General features: G+C 42.9%; 1 protein-coding gene across 4 annotated transcripts in view; it reads left to right on the forward strand.

Annotated features, from left to right (window-relative positions):
- PLEKHA8 (pleckstrin homology domain containing A8) overlaps positions 1-21,616 on the forward strand; it is a 94,814-nt gene that overhangs the window by 58,691 nt on the left and 14,507 nt on the right. The gene's annotated exons all lie outside the window — the stretch shown is intronic.

Genomic DNA, 21,616 nt, shown 5'->3' on the forward strand with positions numbered 1-21,616 from the left:
ATAACTAAAACAAATATTCACTAGCTCTCCAGTGGCATTTTAAGACCGCTTATTTATTACAAGGTTGTTAGGAGTTCTTCCAACGACTCCATGAACATACTATACTGTTCACTAGACCATCTTTGTAAATGTTCCCAATTCCCATCCTGTTGCAGTCAGTAGTCCTATGTATGGAGGCTATTTGCATGGTTTGTCATTGCACTGCCGCATTAAGGCACTCCAGGGCATGATTAAGCAATCGGTACAGTTTGACGCATGCATTGATCTTTCTCCTCCACAGTTTTTATATAGCCTTTCATTAAAAGGAAAAAACATACCACTACTCTGTAATGCAAAAGTTTTCAAAATTCTTCGGTTACCCTTTCACATCACTTCTCTTTCAGAGTGAACAAATGTTTTCAGCTAAGCTACATGAAAAAATGTTAATAAGAGAGATATCCTGCTTGTTTTAGGATCTTTTCTATTACATGTATTTTAAGGTGTGGTCAGTATTTCTTCCCAGTGCTTTATGAACAGAAACCACCCTGGGAGAGCTGGTACCTCTTGCAAAGCTGATGTCATCCACACAGACTCCTGTGTATGGGTGTCTCTTTATAGGTGTATATGAAGTCAAATGATGACAAGAAGAATGAATTGGAAGAAATTCTCTTGCTTCCCAGAAGGCTAATGAGCCAGTCCCATGGCATGTTTGATGTGTGAGTCCCCTTTGTCATGACAATTTCACTAGAATGTCAATAAACAGCCCCAACTACCTCATGTGAAATTGGCTGTGGACAATCTGTGTCAGATGAGACTTGTGTTAAGGTCAATTTAATCTGGTTAATAGATTGAACAAAATGAAGTCTCTATAAAGAAGAAACACATTAGACCAGATGCCAAAGGCTACAATGTACATAGATTGCCTTGGTTTAATATTTTAAGTCAGCGTTTAATTCCACTCCCAGTATTCTTATCTCCAATGTTTGTGGTTTCATAGGTCCATGCACTTTTAATATCTGTCACACATAGTCTTATGCTACCTGTTTTTGTGCTCCAGCACTTTGAATGAGCATCATGACAGTAGAAAGCCAGTGTCAAGTGGCTTGTTGATTTCTTAATTTTAATGATCCTTTATTTAGAATATAGTGAATCTAATCTGTTGGAGCCTTTTAGGACCAACTGATGAATGAGGAATTTCATGTTTAGGTTTCATGTAAAATTCTGTCCAAGTTCTTACTCTGTATCGTGGGGAGGGGGGAACAAGGGAGGGTTTTACTTTTTTTGCAAAAATGTTTGAAAACATCTGTTGGATTTTATATTCATTAATTATAATAAACTTATTTTTAAAGTATTTTGTCAAGTGTTTCTCTTAAAGCTTTTTGTGTTTTTTTTGCATAATTGATTATGCCAATAATAAGTATCATTTATGGAACACGTATGATTTGCTGGACATCATTCTAAGCCCATTACAAATATTAACACATTTAATCCTCCTGATCACTGTATAGGGGCCAATAATGTTATCTTCAAGTTATAGATGAGAAAACTAAGACACATATTGGGAAAGCCCCTTGCCTAAGATCCTTAAGGTCCTGCAGCTGATGAGGAGTAGAGCCAGGCTACAAACTCTGGCAGCCTAGCTCCACAATCTTTATAAAAACTGTTCAAAACCTAAACAAGAAATAAAGCTTGAAAAGACCTCTGTAATACTTGCATTGCCCTGCATGTTCTGATCACTCTAGAAATACTAGCTCCTTTCCTGGGTGGCTGTGTTCTTTGGCCTGATTTAATTCTGTTTTCAGAGAAACCACAAATGCAGAATAGATAAATGAATTAACTACACATAATGTTTGAGTAGCTGTGTGGTTCCTGAGTTCGCATTAATAGCAGATACTATTTTGCCTAAATCACTTGATGATGCCAAAGTAGGGTTGAACTTGTCAGATTTTTCTGTTACATACTTGACGGTTGATGTTAAGATAGCTGAAGATAGATATGTATGGCCAGCATTGGGGTGCTATCCTGTCCACACTCCCTCCTCAGAGAAGCTTCCCACCTATTGCCCATGTGAGCCCTCCTCTCTGGGCGCCTCTTTATCAGCTGGGCCAATTAGAATTGGGGGGAGGGGGACTGAAGGAGAAGAAAGAAGTAATGTGTGGTGGATGCTTGAGCAAAATGGCCATGTGGAGTCTGAGCTAGAGTGGCCATATTGGACCACATGCAAGAGGAGAAAGAAAAGAAAGTAGAGAAAGAGAAAAGATGGTATAGTTGCATTAAGAAGCAAGGATGAGGAGCTGTGTAGTCACCAGGCCATCAACAAACGTTCCTTGAAAGCTGGCTTTCCCTTTCCTACTTCAGGTTCTCAGGAGACCTACTTTCTTGCCTGAGGATTCCTCCCCTTGAGACATCTGTGACTTTACAGTATGGCTCCAACCTTTTCGTTACATTGCTTTTAGTGGGCTTCTGTTCCCTGAAGCCATCACTGTGACAAGCATGTGTATCTCTGTTCCACACTGAATATGGGCAAATCTTAAAGAAAAACCAGTGACGGGTGGGAGTGGCGATAAAAACAAAACAAACAACAACAACAAAAAAAAACCAGACAGATGTAAGAGCCACCACCACCATCATCCTTGCTGTGTAAAATGGGAGTGCCTGTCCAGACCTGAAGTCAGTCTGTGGCCGTTGTTTATTCTAAGTTAAGGGCAGCTCCCCCCACAAAACCCCAAGGAGATTTTTGTAATGGCTTTGTTCTTACAAATCTTAAATGTTAGTACTGCCAGACATGAGACTACAAGGACCAGCTATCTACCTCCTGTTTTCTCTCTACCTATCCGGGGCAGTGTGCACAGATAGGGAATGTGTGAAGAGAATCAATTCCTGTGGCTCAGCTCCACCCTCTGGAGTGCCTGGGAACCATGGAAAGACTAGCCTCCTGAAGGATGAACCAAAGTGGTTTCAAAAAGAGAACCTGTTTGAAGATCTGTCCTGACTCCCAATGGGTAGGGGAGTAGAGGTGCCTTGTGGTAATGAGGGACCAGCTGAGGAGAGGCTACATCTGCTTGCTGTTCTTCTAGAATCCATGAATACTAGTACAATTTGTGAATACTGGTCTGTTCTATTATTATTCTACAATAACATGGGTACACCTGGAAGATCTGTGCTCAGTGGTAGTGATGGAGGAAGCAGAAGAGCAAGGAGGAGTGGAACCAACTGAGGGTTGATATTTTTATTTGTTCTTAGGCTCACTCACACACATGGACAGTGTCATCACAAAATGGGATGACACATTTGGAGCAGGGGTGGTTCAGGTTGATAGAGAATTGATGAGTATTGACGGTCTGACATCAGCCCTGAAGACAGACCATATTTGGGTGGCTTGCTGTATGAACAGTCTCCTTAAAGAGTTGTCACATCTTTGCTAACACTGAGTTTGTGGCCCATTTTAGGACTTTTTGCCTTGGCTTGACAGTCCAAGTTGTTGAATAATTTTTAGGTCTTTTTAAAGTCAAAACCTACTTCAAAGTCTTTCCTGAAATTGCCTTAGACAGTCCCCCGACCTTTCCTCTGATTGTTGTACTTCATTAACCAAACCTGTTCCCCTGAGTTTAGTGAATCACTGAGGGAGATGGAGTGACTCTCTCTACCTGGTTCCTGATGTAGACCTGGCTCCTGATGTAGACCTGGCTCCTGATGTAGACTCACTGTCCTGCAAACTTACTAAGTTCATTCATTTCCATGGCTTCAGATAGCAGCCTCTAGGCAGATAACCCATAAATTACACTTGAGGTGAAGGTCAAGACCACCTGATTGTGGTCTTTGAGCTCCAATCCAGATCCACCTGCCTCTTGATCATCTAGCCTTCATATGAAACCCCAAATCTGTGTGGTTGCCCCTTAAGCTTCGCCATCTTATGTCATCAGTGGCATCACCATTATTCTAGTCTCTCAGACAAGAAATTCAGACACCCTAAACTCCTTCCTCACTTCCACTTTTTATGCCCACTTGGTTATGACGGCCTGCCTCGGCCTCCACACCCCCAGTAGGTATAGCCATGATCTTGGAATTCTGAGCTGCTTTGCCTGTCACTGTCTTCTAAACCTGAAAATCCTTCATGATTCCATGTGTAGGTCAAGTTCCTTCACAAACTTGGAACAACCTTTCCCCTTCCTGAAGGCCCAGACTGAGTCTCTCCTCAAAATCTTCCCAGACACAATGAATCCCAGCCATCAGTTTCACCTCTAAACACCTCCTGCATTTCTAAACAATACTGCGTAAATTAGAAGTTAGAGTTGTGAAGGGTGACTACGTGGAAACTGGACTAATTCTTTGGTGTCTGTTTGAGTTACTGGTGCAGCCACCCGCCACCCCCTCACTAAATCATGAACTTTGCCTTGTTCACGTTAGTGTGCCCAGCACCTGACAATGCCTTCCTTATCTAGGGGAGGATTCAAAACTGTCTTCGAAGTGGGGCATTACCTCAAATGATACTCCCTGCTTCTTTCAGGTGTGTTAGTTGTATTGTCTAGTGAGATACAAATATTTTGAAACAAAGCCGTTCTAGTCTTTCCTGCTTCCTTGGCTGCTCTAGAAATATGCTGAGTGACTGACCACTCAGAGTATAAATAACTTATGTGGTTTTTGTATTTTGCCTTTGTTAATGCAGTTATAAAATGTTTTTAAATAGTGCTTATGTGTATTAAATCATGAAGCATTAGAAGACAAAATCCAGTTCATGGTTTTCAGCCCTGTTTGTATATTAGAATCACTGAAAGGCCTTAAAAAAATAAGCAAATAAAACCAGTTTTTTTTTTTAGACACTTAATTCAGTATCTGGAATGCAGCTTGTCATTTGTATTGTTAAAATCTCCACAGTGATTCCATTATGCAACCCAAATTGACATGCCCAGAGTTACTGGGTTAGTCCTTTAAAATTGTGCTTTGGGGTCTTTGAGAGTAAGACAGACCAGATTATAGAACCTCCAACCCTCTATGCCTAACAAAAGTGAACTACCAAAATAAATAAAAATTTAAAAAGTAAAAACCAGTAAAGAAAAAATAATTTACCAACAATGAAGCAATGGAAGGAGCCCAACCTTGTAATTATGTCCCAAACATCAAAAGATGATCACCAAAGAAAAAGACCAGGTTTTCTGACAAATGAAAAGAGCTCCTAATGCTGCCCCCAATCCCTGAGAATTTACAAAATCCAGAATTCTCATTATACATGAGCTGATTGAACAGCAGAATAAGATAAAAAGATTGCAGAGCTAAGGAAACAATTTAGCCAAATAATACTAGAATGGAACAAATAAATGAATTAGAAATAGCAAGAAACATGTTTGAAAACTGAATTGATAACATGAAAATATTTGAGATGACTGCAGTAAATGAAGAATTTCAAAAACAGATTAGAGTAATTCTCAAGAGATAATTTATGAAGACAAAGATATTCTAACATACACATAATTGGTGACCCAAAAAAGGAATTAAAAAGAATTGAAAGATACAATACAGAAAAGTTTTTCTGAAATGATGGAATGAGTCTTCAGATTTTAAAGTCCATTATATTCTAGGAAATCTGACAGAAAACACGTGACACCAAAACAAATCCTAGTGAAGTTAATGAACTTCAAGAATGAAGAAAGAATTATTCACCACTGAGACAGAAAGAGCAAATCACCAAGGGGTCTCTAACTCTTCACCACAAGATTCAGTGACAGGAGGCAATGGAGGAATGTGCCCAAAGTTCTGAATAGGAAAAAAGTGACTTAAGTATATTATTGCCAAACAAGTTGTCAGATATAATGCTGAGTACTCTTAAGCATGCAAGAACTCAGAGAGTACAACACCCACGAGTCCTTCTTAAGGAAACCTTTCGATAAGAGAGATGAATCAAATAACTGAATAATGGAGGAGCTTGTAGAAATAGGACTGGTGAATTTATATAAAGAACTAAGACCAGTATTCAGCCATAAAAAGAAAATGAATCTTACCGTTTGCAACAACATGGATGGAGCTAGAGGGTATTATGCTCAGTGAAATAAGCCAAGTGGAGAAAGACAAGTACCAAATGATTTCATTCATGTTGGAGTAAAACAACAAATCAAAACTGAAGGAACAAAAAAGCAGCAGACTCACAAACTCACAAGAAGGGAGTAGCGATTACCATAGGGAAGGGGGTGGGGAGGGATGGAGAAGGGGATTAAGGGGCATTATAATTAGCACTAACAATTTAGGTAGGTCATGGGGAAGGCAGTATAGATAGCATGGAATAGACAAGTAATGACTCTATAGCATCTTACTACGCTGATGGACAGTGACTGCAATGGGGTGGGTGGGGGAACTTGATAATATGGGTGAATGTAATAATCACACTGTTGCTCATGTGAAACCTTCTTAAGATTGTGTATCAGTGATATCTTAATTTTAAAAAATCATATAAAGAAAGAACCAAGACCAAACTGGGAATTACAGGCACAGATTGCAAATACTACAAACCTTATTAATATAACTAATAGATTGGTGTTAGGGAAGAGGAAGTATAAGAGTGTCAATCTCATCTTATTTTCAGAGCAGGGTTGATACTATTTTTAAATGTATCTTTTTTTTTAATAAGCTTGGATGGATTTTTAAAGAAATACCTGCTATTTGGGATAAAGAAAACATTTAAAGTTTAATCATTGCCTCAGTTCACTTTATTTTCTTGTCTTAAATACATGCAAATTAGCTAAATGCTATTTTTATTATGATTAGAAATATGATATAAATAAGTATGAGTCCATGTTATAAAAATATCCTCTATCCTTCTATCTGTATCTGTTTTTTAAAAATTTAGGAATCATATTCAACTAAAGTTAATGATGGTTATTTTTTAGATGGGTATTTAATGATGGATACTGGTTTTGTTTTACTCTTCTCTGTACTGTATTACATTGCTTGACTTTGTTTGATAGCCATGCTATCTGTTTATTTTTAAATGGTGGTGGTGGAGTGTATTCAAAGAACATGGTTAAAAAGTGTAGTATAGGGTAGGTAGACCCCTGGCATATGCTACTTCTTAAAATGGCATTTGCTTTATAACTCCTAGCATGGTACTTTAAATGTTTAACTTAATCTCACCACACTTCCTTTTTTTTCCACTGGTTATTTTTCTCTCATAAGCCACTATTCCTTTACCCACATGAAGCTACTGCTCATCTAAATATCCCATTTTATAGAACTTACAAGTGTTGGATTCTTTTGAGAATAACAGGAAAAACTGAACACCAGTATGATACCTAGTGGCCTGCCCAGTACATCTGAAACAAATGAGAAAATGGAAAAGAAGCCATTTCGAGTGGCTGACAGTCATCTTACAAGAGGACGCCAGACAGCCTCAGCAACATGAGAATTTTGCACATGAATTGGCTGCAGTTCATTGGAGGGGCTGAAAGGTTTCTATCTTTGTGCTTCTGTGAGTTTGGAAATGAAATGTTAACTTTTTTCCTGCCCACGTGAAATTGTTGGGCAATAGAGCTATAAATCCATACTAGTTTATGCTGCTCAAACTCACCTGCCAGCAATGGCACACAAGAGAATGCAGCAATGAACTTTATTCAGTTAGCATTTGTTTTAACAACCATTCAGTGTTATGTTTGTGGAAACCCATAGAAGGTTTATTTCTAGTGGGGCATGTAGGAGAGCAACTCAGGAACCTCTCTCTCTCTTGTCACACAGTTTTAAAAAACTCCAAATCCTTGATTTGTTTAGTATAAAAAGATGGTGACTGGCTTGTAGACCTGGAATTCATACTATGGATTCATACTATGGTTTGTAATAGCTGTTGCAATAGATTGTTATAAGGATCAAATCAGGAATTGTGCACAATGTGCATAACACAGTGTCTAGCACAATGTAAGAGCTCTCAAAATGGTTGTAGTGGTAATAATAGTTATAATCATTACTGCAAAACTTTAAATGCTATCATGCCTATAGTTTTCTTGGCTAAATAAGCTTTTTCTTGTTTGGGCCACTTGTCCCTGCTCTTATGGAGGATTCACTGCAGCCTGTAGGGCAAGTCCCCTCCCTGCGCTGAATGTCAGGTACCGTCAAGGTGGAGACCTTAACCTCATTACATTTCCACTCAAGGCGGAGACCATAACCTCATCACATTTCCATGGAGACTACAGCACTTCCTGTTCCTTGCCTTAGCCCTAGAACTAGCTCCCAGGCTTCATGGCTGTGTCCCAGTCAGAGGATTCCAAAAGGATGATTAACTGGGCATTAGATGGATCTGACATGTTCCATAGGACCTCCAGAGGACATAGTACATTTTTGTGCCTTATCTCCTCTCTTTCTGGAACATACTCATTTCTTTGAGTGACTGCTCCTTTGCTCTTGTGAGTTCTAGGTGGGCTGCCAGTCACAGCACCCAGCCCTCTGGCCACAGCAGTGGGCATGATCCAGAACTTCTGGGACTTCTCTGGCACTAAATATTTGAGCATTTTACAAAGTGCATGTTTGTGCCCCATTCTTAGGTTGAAACCTCAACCGCCAGTGAGTTAGTATGAGGAGGTGGGGCTTTTGGAGGTAATTAGGGTTAGATTAGGTCCTAAGGATGGACCCTCATGATAGGATCAGTGCCTTTACAAAGAGAAGAGGAGACAAGGGATCTCTGTGTGTGTACTACCAAGGAAGACCACGCGAGGGCATGACCCCAGGGAGGCCCCTCACCAACAACCCAACCATGTCAGCACCCTGGTCTCAGACTCCCAGCCTTCAGAACTGGGAGAAGGAAATGTCTGTTGTTGAAGCCAGCCAGACTGAGGTGTTTTTCTTGAAGCAGTCTGAGCTAAGACAATTGCTTTCCTCTGGGATTGCCAGACTGGGATGGGCATAAGAATGACTCATCTGCAGCCTGCCTTCCTTGGCTGCATGGAGGTCAGCAACGGAGGAAATGAGGGCAGCAGAGTGCTAAGAAATGGCTGCACAGAGGCCAGAGCAAGAGCAGGAAAGAAGGTGGCTCTGATGACGGTGTTGAGTGCTGGATCAAACCCTGCCTGGGGCCCGGGCCATCCCTGTCTTTCCCAGTCATATGAATAATACATCCCCCTTCATTTAGTGCTAGTTGGAATTAGGTTTCTGTCACTTGTAACTGAAAGAAGAGTGAGAAATTTTCAAAGAAGTCTAAACCATATGCCTTTGGCCTGATTATCATGCTTTTCTGTCATGGCTTTCTGCCTTCACAAAATATAGGGACACGTTATTTTGTGGTTTACAGAAGAAAATTGAGTAACGTGCCCAAACTTCTGCTACCTGGGGGTGGAGGTGGAGGCCCAATTAAGTCATAAATCTTTGGTTCTGCTGCAGCACCAGGCATGGGGCTGAGTTTTTAGTCTCTGTTAGCCTTTTCGTTGTTCCTAAATAAAATAATGATAATGAGTATTTGTGTACTCCCCAGAACTGTGAGGAATTTCATATAGATTATTTCTTTCATCCCACAGGATAACCAAAAAATATTTGCTATTATTAACTCCATTTATATGTGATCAAAACAGCCTTAGAACCGTTGCTCCATCTGCCCAAGGAGCATGCGTGTGAGAGGCAGCGCTGAGATGTGGGCCCAGGGAGGCTGACTGCAAAGTCGACGTCCTGATGGCTGTATGGGAGGTGAGAGCCGAGACTGGGAATCAGGCAGCCCTGGGTGGGATCTCAGCCCTGTCACACCGTCCCTGGGAAACTGGGCATGCGGGTCCACTTCCAAGCTTCACTTTCTCCTCTGTGAACCAAAAGGATAAAATTGCACTTCCTGCTCATAAGATCTTGCAAGGATTAAATGAGGCTGTGTGAGGAAGTCACCTGACATGTTGCCTTACTCACCAGGACAGGCAAAAACTTGGTGGGGTTTTCATATGGCCCGTGTTGGAATCTGCTGAACTCAAAATGGACAGATCTGGATTCCGGTCCTGCCCTTGAAATTTACAATCTGGGTCACCTTGGCAAAGCATTTAATTCCTTGAGTCTTTGTTTCTTTGTGTCCATCCGAGATGGTGTTGGTATGAGGATTATGTGAAATGAATCCATTTATGGCATATAGCACTGTCTGGCACATAGCAAGTACTAAGTAAGTTGTGATGGTGGAGTGGTTAGAAAAGTTACCTGTTTCTCACAGGTAGTTAATCCTTTCTCTGCTGACTTCAACAGTAACTAGACACAAAGAAATTACATTATCAGGAAGGACATCTTGGTTCAAAAATGTCATGACTTAAATTGCACTTAAGGCTCTTTAAGTTGCTTTTAGTTACTTGATTTAATCCACTAAATAATCAGGATTGGTGGGAGAAGTTTCTGTGAAGAGAAAATTACTCAAAATTTCTTGAGCTTTAGAAAATAAGATGTTAAATCACGCACCAAAAGAGAGACCTAAGACAGTTCCTTGCTGGGCTCTGCATTGTAAAACTGACTCCTATTAGCAGACAAGAAACCAAACACTGCAAACAAATGAATTCCTGTGGTATGCAGGGTATGTGATACATACCTTGCAGGCACAGAAATGAATCAGGTACACTCCTTGCCTTCCAGGAATTTACAATCTAGGAAGGGAGATGTGGGTAAAATTGTACTATTTCCCAAATATCTCACCTGGGTTTAGTACATCTGCATTTCAACAGGCACTCAAGGGCGGAGAGAAGTATGGCTTTAGTGGATTTGTACCATTCCTCAGGGGTGGAGAGAAGTTCATCTCCATATCAATGGGTAATTACCTGGGCAAGGAGGGCTTACCTGTACCTGAGAGGGGAGGGGAGGGCCCGTTTTGCTTCTGCTGGAGCAGGAAAGAGAGAAGGCCCCAGACTGCAGTTTGTAAGCAATAAACAGGTTTTAAACTTTATTTCTCCCTTTGACCGATTTCGGTTTTTAGAGGTATTTTGCCCAGGATTTACTTTCCCTAGACTTACAGGAGATAAGACATGTTCTTGAATAATGGTGCTATGAAACAGAATTGTAATACAAGCTCTATAAGAAGAATAAACAAAATATTGTTCTGGGGACCCAGAGAAGGTAGTGTGTCCTTTTAGTTGAGGTCACAGAACAAAGGCTCCCCAGAGGGGGTAGTGGTGAAGTTGGGGCATTAGAGATGGTGTGCCAGTTAGCACTTTTTGTTGTAAGTGACCGATGGCCTGACAAACACTATCAGCCAACTCAGCCTCATTTGGCATTTGTAAAACACTTACATCTATTTGCAGAATGCATACACTTGTCAAGAACACATGGAACTTTCACTAAGTTAAGCCACATTGTGGACCATAAAACAAGTTTAAAATCATTGATGTAAAGAAAGATTCTGGGTAGATGGGAATAGCAGCAGTAGAATCTTCCAATCTCTGAATTCCCACGTAAAAACAGAACAACCAGATAACAAAACCTAAAAGTCTTGAACAGCTTTTACTACAAAACTAGGTGTATTAGTTCCCTAGGGCAATAGCACATAACCACAAACTAGGTGGCTTAAAACAACAGAAATTTATTTTCTCAGTTCTGGAGGCTTGAAGTCCAAAATCATGGTGTTGAGAGGGCCTTGCTTGCTCAGAAGGCTCGAGGGAAGGATCATTTACCTCTTCCTAGTTTCTGGTGGTTGGTAGCAATCCCTGATATCCCTTGGCTGTGGCAGCGTAAATTCAGAATCTGTCTCCATCCTTATATGGCTGTCTTCTCCCTGTGCCTCCAAACCTCTCTCTCCTTATAAAACACCAGTCATTGGATTTAGGGCTAGCCTTAATTCTGGAAAACCATATCTTAACTTGATTATATCTGCCAAGATCCTATTTCCAAATAAGGTCACATTCACGTACCAGGAATTAGGATTTAAACATGTCATTTGGAGGGACACAATTCAACCTAGAACACTAGGTGGCATTAGACCTAACAATATAACAGTGAATGTTTTCTCCCCAAGACCAGGAACAAGGTAAAGCTGTTTGCTCTCACCTCGTCACTGTTGTTCATTATTGAAGTTGTCCTGTTGTTATTTTGTTTTTCATTATAGCCAGGTTAGTAGGTGTGAAGTGGTATCTCATTGTTGCTTTGATTTCCATTTCTCTAATGGCTAATAATATTCAGCATCTTTCCACGTGCATACAGGCCATTTATATATCTTCTTTGGAGAAATGTCTATTTCTCTTTTGTCCGTTTTTTAATTGGATTGCCTTTTTATTGTTGAGTTGTAAGTGTAAATGCAGTAAGGGGAGAAAAGAAAAGAAATTCTACACATTGAGAAGGAAGGAATGAAACCTTTTGTTTGCAAATGAGATATGTCGAAAGCCCTAAGGACTTTACAAAGAATACTACGTTTAGGATGTTTGCAGGTCCCAAGATCAAAATAGAAAAACAAATTGTTCATTTCTACATATTAGCAAAAGAACAATTAGAAAATGAAATTTGAAAAACAGTTCCATTTAAAATTACATAAAACCCATGAAATAATCAGGGATAAATTTAATAAAACATGAACAAAACCTCTACACTGAAAACTATAAGCATTTCTGAAATAAGATAGAAAAGACCTAAAATAAAATTTGAAAGGTACACCATTTCATGGGTTAGAAGATCTGATATTGATAGGGTGTCTCAACATATGTTTTCTTTTTTCACACCACCAAGCAATTCTCTGACACCAGTTAGGTGTCCTACAATCAATTCAATTCTGACACTAACTACCTAGATGTTGGTAGCCGCGCCTGCCGCACCCTGAAAATGGCGCCCTCTTTAAGAGGAAGTCCCTGCATAAGGGAGAAAAACAACTTGGGCAACAAAAACCCATGCAAATTGAGTCTGAGCATATGAACCAATCAGGCCAAAGTGTCATGCTAATTAAGGCCTATGCAACAGCACCAATCAGCGTAGAGCATGAGGCCTATATAAGCAGACCCTTTCTTCCCGTCTGGGTCCTGCCCGACACATTTGTTTCACAAAGAGCTGAAGAGTAAAGCTTTCTGCAGAAGAATCCTGCTGTTGTTGCGTGCTGTTCTTGCCGGCGAGGACGGGGCGCGCGACAAGTGGTTGCCTAAACCCGGGAACCAGAACATCACCGGCACAGGGAGGACCCTTCAGACATCTGGAGAGGATTCAGAACTGCAGGACAGAAGAAAGCCCGGAGAGGTAAGTTCCGAGAGACGCGCTTTTAAGGGTGGTGGCTGATGGTTCTCTGTAAATAAAGAGGCACCATGGGAAACGCACCATCGTTAGTCTCAGCACTACAGGCAGTTCTCAAAGAGCGAAATTTGAAGGTCTCCACCAAAGTTTTAGGATCATTTGTAAAAGAAGTAGACCGTGTTGCCCCCTGGTTTATCTGTTCAGGGTCCCTCTCCATCCCAAGCTGGGACAAGTTAGGGAAAGATCTTGATAGAGAGGAAGAAGAAGGATGCTTGAGGGGAGGCACTAGACCATTGTGGAAACTGATTAGAGCTTGCCTGCAGGATGAAAAGTGTGAAAAGGTGATAAAGGCAGGTCAGAGAGCCTTGTCAGACATCCAAGAAAGTATGTCAGAAACGGAACGGGAGACAGAGCTAGCTCGCGGCCGAAAAAGGGCCGCTAAAACGAAAGTTAAAAAGCCCCAGAGTGAGGGAGAGAGCCCGTCCAGGGCAAAAGCGAAAGAGCCCCGAGAAGCAGGTGACGACCGCCTCGGAGAAAATAGCAAATACCCCTGGAAAGAGTTGAGGGAACTCCAACTTTCCAATAGGGAATCAGAAGATGAACTAATGTCCTCGGAAGAGGAGGAGGAGACTAGAACCGCGAAGTGCGGAAATAAGGGAACCAGCAAGGCTGAAAGGCAAACCAAAGAGAAAATGAAAGCAGGGTGCTCTCCGTCGCCCACTACTCCGCCACCTTATGTGAGTGGTACACATACTTTCTGTCACCCAGATACCATACTAGCAATTAAGCAAATGTTTCCTGTGTTTGAGGACAACGGGGTATGCTCCCATCAGCCCCTGAGTCATAAACAAGTTAAAGATCTAGCAGAGTCCGTTCGGGCTTACGGAGTCAGTGCTAACTACACCTTAGCGCAGATTGAAAGGTTGACAGAGACAGCTATGACACCTACAGATTGGCAGTATGTGACTAAAGCATGCCTTACTAGCATGGGACAATATATAGAGTGGAAAGCATTGTGGCATGATATCAGCATGACCCAGGCACATGCAAACGCTGCCGAAGGGCAACCCGCATGGTCATATGATATGTTGACAGGCCAGGGACAGTGGGTTGCCAACCAGACCGCCTTCCCCACGCAGGTGTACGCACAAATAAACGCGTGCGCTGCCAAGGCATGGAAAGCCCTCACTAACAAAGGGGAAGTGTCAGGCAATTTGACAAAGATTATCCAAGGGCCGAGCGAGCCATTTTCAGATTTCGTCGCTCGCATGATGGAGGCCGCGGGTAGAGTATTTGGGGACCAAGAGCAAGCTATGCCCCTAGTGGAGCAATTAGTATTCGAGCAGTGTACCAAAGAATGCAGGCAAGCGATTACACCCTGGAAACAGAAGGGGATGCATGCTTGGCTAAAAGCCTGCAGAGAAATAGGGGGACCACTCACCAATGCGGGCCTAGCCGCGGCTATATTACAAAGCCACAAACAAGCCAGAATTACCAATAAAAATATTAAATGTTTTCAATGTGGGAAATTAGGACATATAAAGAGAGAATGTAGAAGCCCAACTTTAGAGCACACAACCCAAAAGACCCCTGGATTATGCCCTAAGTGCAAAAAAGGCAGACATTGGGCCAATGAATGCCGATCTGTTAAAGACATAGAAGGGAAACCCTTAGAGCTGCCAAAAAACGCCCAGAGGGGCCCCCGCCGTCAGGGCCCACAAATATATGGGGCAACCAGCACACAAGTATCATTTGGGAGCAACCAAGCCCCCCGAGGAGAGCCACTCCAGGTTCCGCGGGATTGGACATCCGTGCCACCACCAGAATAGTGTTAACTCCACAGATGGGAGTTCAACCCATCCCCTCAGACTTTAAAGGCCCCTTACCACCAGATACAGTTGGGTTGCTCTTGGGGCGCTCTTCTGCTGCCTTAAAAGGCCTTGTAGTCCACCCCGGAGTTATTGATCAGGACTATGAAGGACAAGTAAAAATTATGTGCTCAGCCCCCAGAGGTATCTACCCTATATCCCCGGGAGACCGCATAGCCCAACTCCTAGTATTGCCCAGTCTCCATGCCAATTACCCAGCCGCCACCACTGAGAGAGGAGAAGGGAGTTTCGGCTCCTCTAACTACAATTCAGCTTTCATAGTATTAGATTTAGCAGACCAAAATTAACCCTCAAGATAGAAGGAAAAAGTTTTGAAGGAATCCTGGATACTGGAGCAGATAAAAGTATTATTTCTGCAACCTGGTGGCCCTCTAAATGGCCTGTAACACAGTCCTCACACTCTTTACAAGGTTTAGGATATGAGTCTAGTCCTACCATTAGTGCCAAACCATTGAGATGGCAAGCGCCTGAAGGGCAAGAAGGTACAGTTACCCCTTATGTGCTCCCACTGCCAGTCAATTTGTGGGGGAGAGATGTTATGCAGGGCCTAGGCCTTAAACTCATTAATGAATACTCCACCCCTGCCCTAGGCATTATGATGGATATGGGATATATCCCTGGTAAAGGACTAGGGAAACACCAACAGGGACGCACAGAGCCTATCCTACCCAAAGTAAAAGGTGACCGTCGTGGTTTGGGTTTTTCGTAGGGGCCATTGAAGACGCCATGCCCATACCTTGGCTTACAGAGGAGGCCATATGGGTTCCTCAGTGGCCCCTATCCTCTGAGAAATTAGAAGCAGCTCACCATTTAGTACAAGAACAGCTCCAATTAGGACATTTAGAACCCTCTGTATCTCCATGGAATACGCCCATATTTATGATCAGAAAAAAGTCAGGATCATGGAGATTGCTTCATGATTTGAGAGCAGTAAATGCTCAAATGAGGCTGTTTGGACCTGTCCAGCGAGGACTGCCACTCCTCTCTGCTCTACCCAGAGAATGGAAAGTAATCATAATAGACATCAAAGATTGTTTTTTCTCTATACTCCTAAATACCAAAGATAGGGAAAGGTTTGCTTTTACCCTGCCAGCCATTAACCATGAACAACCCGACGCCAGATTTCAGTGGAAAGTCCTCCCTCAAGGGATGGCAAATAGCCCCACCATATGTCAACTGTATGTTCAGCAAGCACTAGCACCAATCCGCGAGAACTACCCCAAACTAAAAATTATTCACTATATGGATGATATCCTTCTCTGCTCCCCACAATCAGCAGAGGTAGAAGAGGCCTATGTAAAGCTCACTAAATCCCTAGAGACTTGGGGACTGAATATAGCCAGTGAGAAAGTCCAAAAGTCTAGTATTAGCAAATTCCTAGGAACCACTATTTCCACAGATGTTATTTACCCCCAAAAGCTTGAGATAAGACATGATCAACTGCGAACCTTGAATGATTTCCAAAGACTCTTAGGAGACATTAATTGGTTGCGGCCATTTTTAAAGATACCTACCACTGACTTGAAACCACTGTTTAAAATCCTAGAGGGGGACTCACAACTAACATCTCCGCGCTCTCTTACGCCTGAGGCAGTACAAGCTATCCACAAAGTAGAGCAAGCCCTTATGACAGCACAATTGAATAGGATACAATTAAATGAACCCTTTGAGTTATGCATCCTTCCTACTCTGGGACTGCCAACTGCTGTCCTGTGGCAACAAGGCCCATTGATCTGGGTCCACCCCCAAGCCTCTCAAGTTAGAACTATAGAATATTACCCAGCTGCCATAGCCAATCTCGCTCTGAGGGGAGTAAAAAACTCATTAACACATTTTGGGAAAGCTCCAGCAACAATCATAACCCCTTACAATATGGAGCAGATACAAACATTATGCGCTATGAATGATGATTGGGCCATACTTGCTTATAGCTTCTCAGGAACCTTTGATAACCATTTCCCAAAACATCCCCTCCTCAATTTTGCCAAAACTCATCCCCTAGTGTTCCCTCGGGTCACTAGCTTAACCCCGTTGCCACATGGAAAAACAGTCTACACAGACGGATCCAAGACTGGTACGGGTGCCTATGTCCATAACGGCAAAATTGTAACAAAAAATTATACGCCCAATACTCCACAAATCATTGAGTGCCACATAGTCTTAGAAGTACTACAAACCTTTCCCGGACCTTTGAATGTTGTGTCAGATTCTTGTTATGTAGTTAATGCAGTCAAATCTCTGGAAGTGGCCGGGCTAATCAAAGCATCCAGCACAGTAGCCACTCTGTTCAAGCAGCTGCAATCAGAATTACTTAATAGACAATCACCCTTATATATAACCCACATCAGAGCACATTCGGGCCTTCCCGGGCCTATGACCCGCGGCAACCAGCTAGCAGACCTCGCGACTAGGAGTATAGCTTTCCCTCTGCTAGACCCTGTCGCCACAGCTTCAAAATTCCACTCACAATTTCATGTCACTGCTGAAACACTGCGCAAGCGGTTTAGCATAACCAGAGCCGAAGCTAGGAACATTGTTCTTAGCTGCCAACACTGCTGCAGTTTTCTTCCCACACCTCATGTTGGGATCAATCCTAGAGGTATTAAGCCTTTACAGGTTTGGCAAATGGATGTAACACATATTTCTTCCTTTGGGAAGCTGAAATACGTACATGTGTCTATAGATACGTGTTCGGGAGTCATCTTTGCCTCCCCATTGTCTGGAGAGAAAGTTTCCCATGTCATTCACCACTGTCTTGAGGCTTGGAGCACATGGAGGTTACTCCAAATCCTCAAAACAGACAATGGTCCCGCCTATACTTCTGCCAAATTTGCTCAATTTTGTCATCACATGGGAATTAAACATATCACTGGTCTTCCTTACAACCCACAGGGTCAAGGGATTGTGGAGCGCGCGAACCGCACTCTCAAATCCTATCTAATTAAACAAAAAGGGGGAATTGAGGACATACCCCCCACACCCAAAACAGCTATAGCCCTAGCACTTTTCACTCTCAATTTTTTGAACCTGGATGCTCAAGGCCATACAGCGGCGGACCGCCATAATCAGTGGCCAAAAGACCCACAGGAACTAGTGAAATGGAAGGATGTATTATCTAACCAATGGAAAGGCCCGGATCCAATTGTAATAAGATCCAGGGGAGCTGTATGTGTTTTCCCCCAGGGTGAAGAAAACCCCTTCTGGATCCCAGAGCGCCTGACAAGGAAGGTCCTGGACAAAGGAGATGACCTCTCTGTGCCTACTGATCCTGCTCTCGTATCTGGGAACCCCGATTCAGGGAGTACTGAGATGGGGAATATTGTCTGCCTTTCCTAAGCCCATGCCCGTCCGCTTCAATGCAGCGATTTTTCCACGTTTTTTTACTTCCAACTCTAGCATAAATCTGCCATACCTGGCAAAAGACACCACAACAGCTCCTTTGGGAGAAAACCGATCCTTTGTAACCGACGGATCATTATGTTTCACCACTAAGAATCTAACCAACTGTATCTCCCTAAAGCAGAGAAAATATGGCTGGTTCAGTGATCCGATAACGGGGATCGTGCTTGGGGGGCCCGAGAACCTAACGATCCCCCAGAATGTTCTCTGGATCAATGGAACATTTGTAGACCCTCCCGGAGGCCTTAACTCAACCACCAGCCTCCGTCAACCCAAATATGCTCCCCACTGTTTAGGTGATTATGAGGGAGAACCATGGCCCTGGACAGACTGCCAGTCAGCTACAGTGACTTGGGCAGACACACACCAGAGGTTCACTATCTCCCCAGATATGACCGAAGGTAGAAGTTGGGGAACAGCAATGATAAAAGATAGCAATTACTCCCAGCCTATGAACAGGAATCCTTTTCACAAATGGATGCTGTGTGGCATTAATGGCTCTTGTACAGACCTGTCCCCACTATCCGCCCTTTTGGGTGGAGGGAAAGGCGTCAGCTACAACATGACCTATCAGTGCTATACTGATGTGAAATCCTCAAGCCCTACCACTCGTTTCTGTTCCCCGGTCTATTCTACGCAGGGAGCCCCCAGGCTCCCCTTCCCACCAGCTCCAGTATGCCTTTCCCCCCCATTCCTGTTTATCTTGTCCAATGATGGTTTTAACTCCTGTTCCAATACCTCCTGTTTTCTGTCTCAGTGCTGGGATGCGCTTAACTTTACCAATGCCTTAATAGCCCGTATTCCTCGTTGGGTCCCCGTCCCAGTAGACGCACCTAATACCATGACACTGTTTCGAGAGAAACGCGACTTCGGTGCTACAGCCGCTATAGTGCTTCTAATCTCCATATCCGCAGTTGCAGCCACCGCAGCTGGCATAGCTTTAGACACCTCTATCAAATCAGCTACAGAACTCAATAACCTTGCGGAATCAGTATCCTCTGCCCTTGACCATCAGTCCACGCTTGATGGCAAGCTGAAAGGAGGAATAATGGTCCTCAATCAGCGAGTAGATCTAGTGGAAGAGCAACTAGATGTGCTCTGGCAGTTAGCCCAATTGGGATGTGAGCGAAAGTTTCGCGCTCTCTGCATTACTAGCATACAATATGAAAACTTTACGCGAGCAGCTAATCTGTCACGAAGCCTGTCCCAGTATCTTTCAGGAAACTGGTCCCAAGACTTTGATGGAATGTTGGAAGAGCTACGGCGAGAAATAACTCACATCAACTCCACCCGGCTAGATATCTCCGTAGCAGAAGGACTCTCTTCCTGGTTCCACAGAGCTCTCTCCCACGTTAAAGAGTGGGCGGGCATGGCTGGGATGGGTGTATTCATGCTTGGAGGTCTCATGCTCCTACTCTGGTTGTTATGCAGGCTCCGTGCCCAACACAGGCAAGATAAAGTGATCCTTGCTCAAGCCTTGATGGCGGTAGATATTGGCGCCTCTCCCCAAGTATGGCTCAACATGCTCAATAAAGAAGCTCAGCTTTAGCTTGAGGTAGCCCTTGCACCCTGAGCCCTTGTGGCATTGCACCAGGCCCGGGTACCTTATCGCTTACCTGCAGCTTTCCCTAAGAAACTCGCGGTGCAAGAGGGTCAAAGAAAAGGTCCAAGACCCTTTGTACCAGACGGTCCCAACGTCTGCTAGAGGATGCGAGGCTATGCACTGCAAGAGGTTTTGGACCCCTCTGAGATACATGCCTGATTGCATAGGGGTAGATGTCTACAAACCCCTCTCCGAAAATAGGACATCAAATGTTTCTGGAGATCAGGCCTCTATCTCCGCCTCAGCTGACATGTTCCGTTCTGAGTTTCTATAAAACAAAAAAGGGGGAGATGTTGGTAGCCGCGCCTGCCGCACCCTGAAAATGGCGCCCTCTTTAAGAGGAAGTCCCTGCATAAGGGAGAAAAACAACTTGGGCAACAAAAACCCATGCAAATTGAGTCTGAGCATATGAACCAATCAGGCCAAAGTGTCATGCTAATTAAGGCCTATGCAACAGCACCAATCAGCATAGAGCATGAGGCCTATATAAGCAGACCCTTTCTTCCCGTCTGGGTCCTGCCCGACACATTTGTTTCACAAAGAGCTGAAGAGTAAAGCTTTCTGCAGAAGAATCCTGCTGTTGCATGCTGTTCTTGCCGGCGAGGACGGGGCGCGCGACACCTAGAGAAGGTGTCAGATTATACAGGTTAAGGGCTCAGTCCTACTTGATTGCCGTCCCCCTTCTGATGCCAATCACAAGTCCAGGTTGTTACCTGTGCCTCTCACAGAGCAGCATAGGTTGGAGTTTCCCACAACACCCCTCTTGGGTTCAATTAATTTGCTAGAGAAGTTCACAGAACTCAGAAATATTTACTTACATTTACCAGTTTATCATAAAAGTATGTAACTCATAAACAGCCAGATGAAAGAGATGCATGGGGCAAGGTACAGAGCATGCCATTCGCCCACCACTTCCATGTGTTCACTAACCCGGAAGCTCTCCTAACTCCATCCTCTTGGGGTTTTTTATGGAGGCTTCATACGTAGGCATGATTGATTAAATTAGTGGCCATTAGTGATGGAGCTCAGTCTCTAGCCATCTCCCCTGTTTGGAGGTAGTGGTGGGGGAAACTTAAAGGTGCTTTCCAAAAGTCACCTAATTAACAAACTCAGGTGTGGTGGAAAGGGGTTTGTTACAAATATCAAAATACTGTTATTACTCTTACAACTTAGAAAATTCCAAAAGTTTTAAGATCACTGTGCCAGAAACAGAACACCAAATATATTATTTCCTATTATAATTCACAGTATCTGATGTCATTTCTTCCAAAATTGATGAGTCAGTGCAATCCCAGTAAAAATGCCAGCATGTAGCTATGACATGAAAAGCACAACAACAAAAAATAAATGAATTGGACTTCATCAGAATTAAAAACTTGTGCATCGAAGACATTGTCAAGAAAGTGTAAAGATAAACTACAGAATAGGAAAAAATGTTTGCAAACCATATATCTGATAAGGTATGCAAAGAACACTTACAACTCAACAATAAAAAGATAATCCAATTAAAAAAAGGACAAAAGAGAAATATATATTTCTCCAAAGAAGATATATAAATGGCCTGTATGCACATGGAAAGATGATGAATATTATTAGCCATTAGAGAAATGCAAAT

This window comes from Manis pentadactyla, chromosome 7, assembly GCF_030020395.1.
Source record: "Manis pentadactyla isolate mManPen7 chromosome 7, mManPen7.hap1, whole genome shotgun sequence".
NCBI classification, from domain to species: domain Eukaryota; kingdom Metazoa; phylum Chordata; class Mammalia; order Pholidota; family Manidae; genus Manis; species Manis pentadactyla.